Genomic DNA, 13,067 nt, shown 5'->3' with positions numbered 1-13,067 from the left:
CTGCCATAGGGTGCAGCCAAATAAATAAGTAAAAACACTTTATTATAAAAGGAGAAATATTAGATTTCCTCATTTGCATCCATTATTTTTAATTTGAGAAACAACCCTGTGACTGCTTGTCATGGGGTTTGATGGTAACTCTTGTGGTTTCAGATCTTAGGTTAAGCTTCAGGATTATTCAATCTGAATGTCAAGTTTCATAACATCAATTCCAAACAGGCCACTATTATTATGACCTTTTAGTATTTTGCTAGGAGAATCTTAGCTGAATTTCTGAATGAATCCCATGGTTTTTCAAATCCATAGTGTTTGGCACTGCAATTTCCATGGGTCCTTGTTGGCAAAGACCATTTTTGGTGACTTTGATTCCAAAGAATAAAACATAGAAATTATTATAAAACTAGGAATTTTGCCCCAGTTGGCTGAGTTCTACAACTACGAGGCTCTTCTTTCAGTCTGCCTCAGGCATCGGTGACATTCAGAGGCTGTACCACCTTAGATTTTATCTCTGAACCTTGCTACACTTCAGTGAATATCTGTTCTTTATCTTTGTGGTACTATAGGTCAGCATGGATTGAAGTAGTTACTTTGCTGTGTGAGTTATGAAAGAATCTGGCACCGCCAACTGCTATGCAGGCAGAAAATGACCAGATAAGGAAAATGAAAGTTGCTCAATCATGTCCAACTTTTTGTGACCCCATGGACTGTATAGTCCATGGAATTCTCCAGGCCAGAATTCTGGAGTGGGTAGCCTTTCCTTTCACCAGGTGATCTTCCCAAGCCAGGGATCAAACCCAGGTCTCCCATACTGCAGGTGTATTCTTTACCAGCTGAGCCACGAGGGAAGCCCAAGAATACTGGAGTGGGTAGCCTATCCCTTCTCCAGCCTATCCCTTTTCTTCTAGATGAGGAAAACTGCCACATATTTGTAGAGGTAGGAAAGTCAGTTCACAGACATGGAAGGTCCTTTGAAGTCAAATTCCACTCTCCTTAGGAGGGAAATAGCCCTTTGAAAGCCAGTCTATCCAAAACTATTCCACACAATTTCATGTGGATCACCTGGAAGTCTGCTAACCTGCTTTGCTAAGACATAGGTGATGACCACAAAATAGCCTATTTGTCATTCTAGCTCACCTTCATAGACCTGAAAACTATTAGAAACACTGACAATTTGAGTGTTGAATCCTTTAACAGTGGTGTCATGAAATAATCACAAAGTCTGACTCTTAGCAGATCCTCAAAAAAGTTCTTTAAAAAGTTAAAAGAAATAAACTGTTAGAGGATTCAGCAGAGTGGTATAGCAGAGGTGTGCTGGGCCCATAACACAGAAGCTGAGGGATCAAAATCGCGCTCTGCTCTCTGTTTAGGGATTCCTAAACTGGTGGCTCAAAGAGTAAAAAAAATCTGTCTGCAGTGCAGGAGACCTGGGTTTGATCCCTGGGTCAGAAGATTCCCTAGTGAAGGGAATGGCAACCCACTCCAGTATTCTTGCCTGGACAATCCCATGGACAAGAGGAGCCAGAAGGATTACAGTTTGTGAGGTAGCAAAGAGTCAGACCCCTGAGCAACTAACACTTTCAAACTGTTCGAAGGAATAAAAATTGGACCCTACATTGTTTATCTTGACACTAGACTATTTTTGGAGTAGTTGTTGGACAGGGAAATCCCTCCTCTCCTCCCCATCCCCCGCCACACTTTGCCCTGTTATTAGCATTTTGCGTTGCTATGCAACTTTTGTTAAAACTGATAAGCTAATATTGATACTTCACTATTAAGCAAGGGCCATAGAGTGCAAAACAATTCAAACTTTTAGTTGTACAGCAGCTTTATGCATACTAAAAAATGCATATTGACATAAGAATCCACCATTACTGTATATGTAATAGAGAATAGTTTCACCACCCTGAACATTGTGTGCTCCAGTAGCCATCTTTCCCTTTCTTTCCTCTTCTAAATCCCTGGCAACATTTATCTTTTTACTCTCTTTATATTTTGCTTTTTCCAGAATGTTATACAGTTGGAATCATACATATAGCATGTAGCTTTTTAAGGTTGCTTTTTTCACATAGCAATATGCATTTAATTTTCCTCCATGGCTTTTCATATCCTGATAGTTTATTTCTTATCACTGAATAAGATTCTACTGATGGATAAAATTATGTCTCTGTATCCAATGAATCTCTATATTTATAACTTGGGTGGCTCAGTGGTAAAGAATTCACCTGCCAAGCAGGACTCAGGTTCAGTCCCTGGGTCAGGAAGATTCCCTAGAGAAGGAAGTGGCAATCCACCCAGTATTCTTGCCTGGGAAATCCTGTGGACAGGGGAGCCTGGTGGGCTACAGTCAAGGAGTTGCAAAGAGTTGGACACAACTTAATGACTAAACAGCAATTAGTAAAACTAGAGTAACCATTCATGTGCAAGATTTTGTGTGGACATAAGTTTTCAGCTTATTTGTGTAAATATCCAAAAGCACAATCGCTGGATCTCTTACTAAGAGTATGTTTAGTTTTGTAAGAAACCCCAAACTATTGACCAAAAGGAACAGTACCATTTTGCATTCCCAGGACCCATAAAGGGAGATTCTATCACAACATTTAATGTTGTCACCGCTTTGAGTCTAGCCATTCTGATAGGTATGTAGGAGAACCTAATAGGTTTTTTTTTTTTTTAGTTTGCAAGTCCAAATGACACATACTTTTCATATGCATATTTTCCAGCTGAGTATCTTCTTTGGTAAAGTGTCCAAGAATATTTCTTTTTGTATTTCCAGAGGATAAAAGTGGGACTCAAAAATTAAGGATCAGTCCCTGGTTATACAACTGTACACTCTAGAGTCACAATGAACAGAAAACTTTCTGGCTTCCAGTATAGAGACTTGTCCAATAGCCCCTCTTAAGTCCAAGCACTGAAGTTATATTCCCATTAAAATACAGTAACAAGGACCAAGAACTTAGACCTTGCCCTATAAGAGTGCAGCTTATTCCTACAAATCATAATATATTTTCTACTCAAGATAAGTTTCCAAGCAGTAACAAGAGTATAAGGCAAAACCTAGGTGCAGTGTTTCTCATCCAGCACTCAGCTGTGAAGGAAAGTTACGCGGCTCAATATCACCTGGAGTTAAAACTCCCATCCAGGTCCTCCTCACCATTCTATGCAAAACAAAGAACTCTCTCACCCAAAGGCAAAAAAATGGACTTTAAGGTTGATTGTGACCAGCTCCCAGCCCATCCATCCTCTGGCTGATCTCCAGAATTCCTTGCCCAGACATTTAAGAGATAAGTACTCCAAACAACCTTGGAAAAGAACAGACCCCCTTAAGACAGTAGATTTCCACATATATGCCTATATATACTTAGTCTCTTCTTGGGTTAGTGCAGCAGCTCACTAACCTGACTGCTGCCCCTTCTTGCCTCATTAGAGGTGATCTGTTTCTGTAAAGCGCCAGTCTGGTTCTTTTTCTGAACCTCACCTTCTCTAACTCCCTTACCCTACATTTTTTGGTGCCGAAACCATGGAGGTTGTGCCCTTCTCATTCTCCACAGCCAGCTCTTTGGAGGGTGGAAGCCTGCCGAGCTCACTTTCCCATCCGGACTTTCAAGATCTCCTCGAGAGGACGCCCTGTGCCTTCGTGAGTGGTACAAGTCCTATGTGAGGGCTTTATTGGTTTTCCACGTAACCCGAGGAATACTCTCTCTCTCTCTCTCCCTCTTTTCTCTATACTTTCTTTTCCAAGAGACCGACCAACGCCAGGACAGAGGCCTTTTGCCATTCGACCTCGCTCCATCCACCATGAATTCTCGCCTGACCCAGTAGCCCAAGTAAGCTCGGACGGTACTCCAGGGTGCCATAGACTATCCTCCTTTCTGGGTTCCCAAAGAACCCTCTGGCCAAAAGGCCCTCTGGGGAGGTACGTGGAGGATGCCCCTCCCTCCTTCAGAGCCTCTCTCTCTTTGCCTAGTTAAAAGATTAGGTGACGACCCTTTTCTCTCCACCGAACAGTCGCTAGCCATTTGCTATGGGATCAAGCCAATCCGTCCCACTCTCCCTTGGCCTGCATAAAATGAAACCTCAAACCTCTATTCTTGACCGATCTCAAGTTTCATAAACTTGAGTCACTTTGCACTCAAACTCGGCCTCAATACAAACTGGATAACCAAAACCACTTGCCTGAGTTCAGGACTTTCGATTTCAATATTTTATCAGATCTCACTAACTTCCTCAAGTGGAATGGCAAATGGTCAGAAGTCCCATATATTCAAGCCTTCTGGGACCTTAGAAGCCTTCCTTCTCTCTGCAAGGACTGTTCTACCTATCAAATCCTCCTCTGCTCTCTCTCCCCCTCCATCACAAAAGAATCCAAATCTAAAGCCCCCAAAAGGCCCTCTAAACCACCAGCTCTCGATTTTGACTTGGCAGATGAGCCTCCTCCCTACCGCCCAGAGAGAAAGCTTCCAGAGACGAGACCCCATCCTCTAGCCCTTCCTCCTCCAAAACAGTCTGAAACCCCAAAAGAGATTTCCATCCCCCCACCATTGGCCAAGACCTGAAGCAACCGCATGTTTCCTCTCAGAGTGGTAGAGGGACCAGAGGGCCCTACATGGGTTCACGTGCCTTTCTCAATTTCTGATATGAACCAAATTGAGGAAAAATTGGGATCCTTTTCAGAAAATCCTACCAGATACAAAAAAGAATTCCTCCAACTTACACAAGCATATCATTTAACCTAGAAGATCTTTATTATATCCTAAATGCCACTTAAACCCCTGATGAAAAGAAATGGATATGGCAGGCACCCCAGACTCATGCTGATCAGCTCCATAACCAAGACAGGACTAATCCGGTGGCTGATGATACAGTCCCTTTAACTGAGCCAGGGTGGACACATCAAGCAGGTGATGCCGACATCCAGTACCTGCATCATATGATCACCTGTTTACTAGAAGGAATGCTAAAAAGCTCTCACATTCATGTTAACTACAATAAGATTAGGGAAGTGACTCAAGAAAAAGATCAAAATCCTGCCTTTTTTCTTTCATGGCTTACTGAGGCAGTCCAAAAATATACTAATCTAGATATTTCCACCCCCACTGGACTTCTGTAGCTACACGTCCAGTTCATAAGCCAGTCAACCCCCAATAGTCACTGAAACTAGGCCAGTTAGAGAAGAGCCCTGAAATCCGTCAGTGAGATCTCCCAGAAATAACCTTTAAAGTTTTCAACAATAGGGAGGAAGAAGCGAAAAAAGAAAAAGAAAAGGAAAGAAAGGCCAAATATGCTTTACTTGTTGCAGCTCTCCAAGAAAAAAATTCAACCCCTTTGGCCCATCAACCTTGGCCCACCCGTATGGGACCTAACCCTCCAGGCCCCTACTTTAGATATAACCAAACGAGACACTGGGCTAGGTCTTGCCCAAATCCCCAGCCACCCACCAAACCCTGCCCCACCTATAAACAATGGGGCCACTGGAAAATAGATTGTTTTCAGACACTACCCACCAAATCTCGGGGTCCATCCCAGGCCCAACAACAATGGGCCAGGAGAGAGACTCAGGCAAGCCCTGGCAACCCAGACCATGGTTCCTCAGATGAAGTGAGAGATGATCCAATTGTGCCTGAGTTATTCCAGTGATGGAGCCCAAGCTCCAGACCCCAGGTCCACCCCATACAGATGGACTTAGAGCTTCTGGTAATTGGCACAGTGGCTGGACACAAAGTCTCATTCCTAATAGACACTGGAGTGGCCTTTTCACTTTTAACCTCCTTTAAGGGCCCTCTCCAACCTTCAGAAGTGGCCTTCGAAGGGGGTCTCAGGCATCCCTTTTTATCCCCAAATAACCCCTCCTCTCCTTTGTTCTTTTGACAAAACAACACTAACATATTCTTATATAGTAGTTCCTCATTGGCCAATGGCATTGAGGGGACGTGATCTTCTGGCTAAGCTACAAACTGTTATAAACCTCCCATTCTTAGATCCCATATCAGTTCTTTGCATCCAAATGGCACCCAAACCCCTGGCCAGCCCTCACTCCCAAAACCTGCCCCCTGACCTTCCCCTGACAGATCCTCAGGTCTGGGACACTGAAGCCCTGTCGGTAGCCCGACACCATTCTCCCATACAGGTCTTTCTTTAAAATCCCTCTCAAGAAATTACCCAAACTCAACATACCCTGACTGCAGAATCCCGACGAAGACTTAAACCAATAATCTCCCGACTGCTTAAAGCCGGCCTTTTGCGGCCTATCTATCCTCCTCATAATACTCCTATACTGGCAGTCAAAAAGGGACCCCACTCCTGATGTCTAGCTCAAGATCTTCGCAAGATCAGAGGCCATTATACTCATATACCCCGTGGCCACTAATGCCTACACCCTTCTCTCACATATTCCCCCTGACAACGCTATTTCCTGGTATTAGACCCCAAAGATGCTTTCTTTACTATACCTCTACCTCATTCCCCACAGCCCCTATTTGCCTTCACCTGGACGGATCCAGACACATACCAATCTGAACAATTAACTTGGACTGTTTTACCCCAAGGCTTTAGAGATAGCCCTCATTTTTTCGGTGAAGCCCTTCCAAGGGACTGACAAACTTTAGACCTAGGCTCTACTACCTTACTCCAACATGTAGACAATTTACTGTTATGTAGTTCCTCTCGCCATAACTGCCTAGTCCACACTGCAAAGGTATTAAACGCCCTAGGCAACTGGGGCTACAGAGCCGCACTCTCCAAAGCACAAATTGCTTCCAACTTTGTCAATTACATGACGTTACTTCTCACACCCACACCCAAAACAATCCCAGCTCAGACACTTCAAGCCTTGACACAGACCTCCAGGCCCAAACCAAGAGAACTTCTTCCTCTATTAGGTCTTTTAAACTTCTTCCAAATATGTGTCCCAATATTTGCCCTCCACACAAAATCTCTCTACCAAGCTACTTGAGAAAACTTAGATGAACCCTATTGACCCCCACCTCTCTCCATACCCTAATTCAGACTCTTATCAAACATTTACGACAGGCCCCTTCTCTTTACTTACCCAATTACACCAAGCCTTTTTTACTTTTTGTATTCTCTACAAGGACATGCCTTAGGGATTCTGTGCATAAAAGGGGGAGACATATGGGGGCCTCTAGCTTACTTAGTTAAACAACTCGATCTCATCATGCTCAGATGGCCACCTTGTCTCCAGGCCTTAGCTGCAACCACCCTCTTAATACCTGAGGCCCAAAAGCTAACCTGAAATGCTCCTCTAAATATATACTCTCCTCATTCCTTCAAAGATTTATTCTCTCATTGGGCTTTCCTTTCTCTGCCCCCTGCTTGACTACAAAGCCTCCAGGCATACCTTCTCAACCCATTCCTTTCTTTTATGCCTTTTAAACCTCTTAATCCTGCCAGCTTAATCCCTACACCAGATCCAGAAGCAGAACACCTATCTCATGACCGTGTTCAGACCTTAGATATGACACTTATCCATTTGAATATATAACTGATCAGCCCCTTACTGACCCCACAGTCTCATCCTAGAAACAGTGCCCAGAAACAAGCCCTATTTGGGGATGGATCCACTATAGCCCGAGCTTCCCTGGTGGCTCAGACTGTAAAGCGTCTGCCTACAATGCGGGAGAGGAGAAGGCAATGGCCACCCACTCCAGTATTCTTGCCTGGAAAATCCCATGGGTGGAGGAACCTGGTAGGCTACAATCCATGGGGTTGCAAAGAGTCGGACACAACTGAGCAACTTCACTCACTCCACTTCACACTATAGTCCAGGGACAGCCCGACAAAGTTATCCCTCCTTGCCTCATCAAGTCAGCCACACTCCCAGCTCACACATCCTCACAACAGGCTCAACTGACAGCTCTTACACAAGATTTGACCCTAGCCAAAGACCAAAACATAAACATTTACACTGACTCCAAATATGTCTATAACACATTGCATTTTAACATTATAATCTGGAGGGAGAGGGGATTCATCACTCAGAAGGGCACAACTATTCTCAATGCTTCTTTTATTTCTGAACTCCTCCATGCGGCTCAGCTCCCAAACCAAGCTGCTGTAATATATTGCCCGGGACATCAGTGACATAGTCCTATCTCCTTTTATAACAATATAGCAGATCCCAAACAAAGCAGCTCTGTTAGCAGGCTGCCTCTGTTAGTCCTGTCTTTACTATGGCCCAAATAGATGAGCCTAACGTCCGCCCATTACTTTGATATTTGCATTCCCTTTTCCACCCCTCTACAAAAGTACTTAAGACTTTCCTTCAGAACTTTATTGAATTAACTAAGGACGATGTGACTTCTTTAATTAATCTGACTCAAACTTGTACCATTTGTCAGCAGACAAATCCTCATTCTAACATTCGCCCCCCTCCTTTCCCCACCCACCAAATTGCGGACATCTTCCCGCATAAGACTGGCAGGTAGATTTCACCCACATGCCACCTGTAAAAAGGGTTAAATTCCTCCTAGTCTTCATACATACATTTTCTTGATAGATTGAAGCTTTCCTATCTACTGACAAACAAGCTCCTACTGTGGTTCAGCTTATTCTTATTGAAATCCTCCCCAGGTCTGGAGTGCCTTCCTCCCTCCAGTCTGACAACAGGCCCAAGTTCACATCCCAAATCACCCAAAATATTCCACAAGCCCTTCAAATTCCTTGGAGGTCTCACATTCCTTATCATCCCTGGTCTTCTGGTAAGGTTGAGAGAGGCAACCGAGTCCTAAAAAAAACCTCAGACCAAATTAATGGCTCATCTTCATCAAGACTAGACTAAACTCCTCCCTTTAGTCCTCTAAGGCCTGGGCCTTACCGAAAAAGCCCCTTAAATATCAGTCCATTCAAGGCCGTGTATGGGAGGCCCATAATACCTTTGGGTCTTCCCCATTCCCAGGACGGTCCCAAACTGCCTTCCCACCTTCCTTTTCCTTTACTTGCCCAGATACGAGATGCCCTTTGGCAACATATGGATAACTTACTCCCTCTAGAGCAACCCAATCTTCCATACCCATCCCTTCAAACAGGAGACAAGGTCTATATGACAGTTCAGTCCTACTCAGATCTAACCCCAAAATGGCAAGGACCCTACACGGTAATTCTGCTGACCCCTACTACTACAAAATTAAAATAAATCACCCCTTGGGTACACATCACCAGGTTAAAAACGGTTATGCGGCCCAATGATGAAAATGCTTGCCAGACTAATGCTTATCAAGTTTCTCACACAGGCTCGACAACTCTAAAGTTCTCACGGCTTCCACCAGCCTCAACTGGCGATGGATGAGCCTGTCAGTTTCACAGCTTCAATTATTCCTGGAGCAACTTCTAGCAGATATCTGGGTCTCGAGTCCTCAAGGATCCACGCTTGAACACATTGAAGATTACACCTCCACCCTGTGGCTACAAGAAACGTTTTATAACTTTTACCCCTTTGAAATCCAATTCTTTTCCATAGTAATCTATCTTATGCTCACTTCCCCAAATGTTGTTTAATATCTTCTTCTTATCCTCCCTTCTTCCTCTGACCCACGAACTCCTTCAACATCCTAACCTCAACTATCTATTCCAGACCCTTAATTTAACCTATACCCTTCTCAGTGCCGGAGAATGCAATGGAAACCCACTCCAGTACTCCTGCCTGGAAAATCCCATGGATGGAGGAGCCTGGCAGGCTGCAGTCCATGGGGTCACTAAGAGTCGAACACGACTGAGTAACTTCACTTTCACTTTTCACTTTCATGCATTGGAGAAGTAAATGGCAACCCACTCCAGTGTTCTTGCCTGGAGAATCCCAGGGACAGGGGAGCCTGGTGGGCTGCCATCTATGGGGTCGCACAGTCGGACACGACTGAAGCGACTTAGCAACAGCAGTAGCTTCTCGATGCTTCTAACCCACAATTGGCTAAAGACTGCTGGATATGTTTATTCATAATTCCTCTGTGAGATTCATCCTTCCCCACATCCATCTTTAACTGGACCACAGGTAACATGTCCCTACACCACTCATACTTTGGAGAGCCTTTATTTGTGTCATATCTTAAATATCTTCACACTAGTGACCAAATCCGAAATTTTTTAGACATACTCTTAAAATCTTTACTCACCGAACTTTTCTCCTTCAATGTGAAGTGTCCAATAGGAGGTCCTATGGCCCACAGAGTAACACTGTTACAACCAGCTCCTTTTTGCATATCCAGAAATTCCCGAAACAGTTCATATGACCAGGGACACAATCCCTAACTCCATGTGCAACCATACCTCCACCTCTTTGCCACTGGAAAGGCTATATATAATGTTTCTGGTACTACAGGACACTCTTTAACCTTTTCAGGGTGGTTTCCCTCAACATATTCCTCCACTTCTCCCATTATTGGGGCCACTTTAGTGGGGTCCGTGAGCGTCCTTGAACAAACGATAAACCCCACCCCCTCCCCTACTCCTTTTCACCATTGACTTCAGTGACACCTGGCCTATTTTTCCTGTGTGGGATGTCTACATACCTCTCTCTACCTACTAATTGGACTGGGGCCTGCATCCTGGTATACGCCAATCCAAACATTTTAATAGCCCTCAGTGATCAGCCCTTGCCTATTCCTCTCATCCACAAGTGAATAAAAACGAGTCATTCATTTCAATCCCCTCTTAGTAGGAATAGGAATAGTGGCTGGAATTGGAAAAGGAACTGCTGGCTTAACCACCTCCATCCAAAACTATCAGACACTATCTAAAGACCTATCAGACAGCCTCCAGGAAATAGCTCAAGGCCTAATAACTGTCCAAAATCAACTTGATTCCTTGGTGTCCATAGTTTTACAAAATTGAAGGAGATTAGATCTACTCACTATAGAGAAGGGAGGTCTGTACCTTTTTCTAGATGAATCCTGCTGTTTCTATGCCACCAGTCCTTTATTGCCCAAGGAGGTAAAAAAAAACTTCCAGATGGAGCCTCATGAATCTGCCAGAGATTAAACAACTCCTGGCAGTCATGCTTAACAGATTGGACCTGGATGCCTTGGGTTTTATGCCTTCTCGGAACATTAATTTTTATCATCCTTCTACTCACCTTTGAACCTTGTTTGTTTAATCTTCTCCAGGGATTTCTCCAAGACCGAATCTGAGCCATTTCCTGAGATCAAGTCAAGATTGTTCTTTTGCTGGAGACCCTGACAGCTAGAATAGCCCAACTAGAATAGCAGGCCTTTGACTTCCTCTCAGACCACCAACCTCTGACCCTCATTTATCAGCACCAAGAAGCCCTGAGCATTAGCAATGCCCACCTCTCTTTCTCTTTTTGTATACATTCCTTAGGGTCTGAAATGAAGGAAAGTTCAGTTCAGTTCAGTTCAGTCACTCAGTCATGTCCGATTCTTTGCGACCCCATGAATCGCAGCACGCCAGGCCTCCCTGTCCATCACCAACTCCCAGAGTTCACTCAGACTCGCGTCCATCGAGTCAGTGATGCCATCCAGCCATCTCATCCTCTGTCGTCCACATGGCTCAAAATAGCCTGGAGTTAAAACTCCCCTCCAGGTCCTCCCCAGTATTCTATGCAAAAAAAAAAGAACTCTTTCACTGGAAGGGAAAAAAATGGACATTAAGGTTGATTGTGCCCAGCTCCCAGCCCATTCAGCCTCTGGCCGATCTCCAGAATTCCTTACCCAGCCATTTAAGAGATAATTACTCAGAGCAACCTTGGAGAAGAACAGGCCCCCTTAAGAGTTCAGTTCATACACACCGAGGAAACCAGAATTGACAGAGACACATGTACCCCAATTTCATTGCAGCACTGTTTATAATAGCCAGGACATGGAAACAACCTAGATGTCCATCAGCAGATGAATGGATAAGAAAGCTGTGGTACATATACACAATGGAGTATTACTCAGCCATTAAAAAGAATACATTTGAATCAGTTCTAACGAGATGGATGAAACTGGAGCCGATTATACAGAGTGAAGTAAGCCAGAAAGAAAAACACCAATACAGTATACTAACACATATATATGGAATTTAGAAAGATGGCAATGATAACCCTGTATGCAAGACAGCAAAAGAGACACAGATGTGTAGAGCGGACTTTTGGACTCAGAGGGAGAGGTAGAGGGTGGGATGATTTGGGAGAATGGCATTGAAACATGTATACTATCATGTAAGAATCGAATCACAAGTCTATGTCCGATGCAGGATACAGCATGCTTGGGGCTGGTGCACAGGGATGACCCAGAGAGATGTTATGGGGAGGGAGGCGGGAGGGGGGTTCATGTGTGGGAACGTATGTACACCTGTGGTGGATTCATGTCAATGTATGGCAAAACCAATACAGTATTGTAAAGAAAAATAAAGTTAAAAAAAAAAGAGTTCAATTCATTTCAGTTCAGTTGCTCAGTCATGTCCGACTCTTTGCAACCCCATGAATCGCAGCACACCAGGCCTCGCTGTCCATCACCAACTCCCGGAGTTCACTCAGACTCACGTCCATCAAGTAGGTAATGCCATCCAGCCATCTCATCCTCTGTTGTCCCCTTCTCCTCCTGCCCCCAATCCTTCCCAGCATCAAGGTCTTTTCCAATAAATCAACTCTTGGCATGAGGTGGCCAAAGGATTGGAGTTTCAGCTTCAGCATCAGTCCTTCCAAAGAACACCCAGGACTGATCTCCTTTAGGATGGACTGGTTGGATCTCCTTGCAGTCCAAGGGACTCTCAAGAGTCTTCTCCAAAACCACACTTCAAAATCATCAATTCTTCGGCGCTCAGCTTTCACCACGGTCCAACTCTCACATCCATACATGACCACAGGAAAAACCATAACCTTGACTAGATGGACCTTTGTTGGCAAAGTAATATCTCTGCTTTTCAATATACTATGTAGGTTGGTCATAAGTTTCCTTCCAAGGAGTAAGTGTCTTTTAATTTCATGGCTGCAATCACCATCTGCAGTGATTTTGGAGCCCAAAAAAATAAAGTCTGACACTGTTTCCATTGTTTTCCCATCTATTTGCCATGAAGTGATGGGACCAGATGTCGTGATCTTAGGTTTCTGAATGTTGAGC

The sequence above is a fragment of the Capricornis sumatraensis genome, chromosome 15 (genome assembly GCF_032405125.1).
Source record: "Capricornis sumatraensis isolate serow.1 chromosome 15, serow.2, whole genome shotgun sequence".
Classification (NCBI taxonomy): domain Eukaryota; kingdom Metazoa; phylum Chordata; class Mammalia; order Artiodactyla; family Bovidae; genus Capricornis; species Capricornis sumatraensis.
This window is presented reverse-complemented; position numbering follows the sequence as displayed.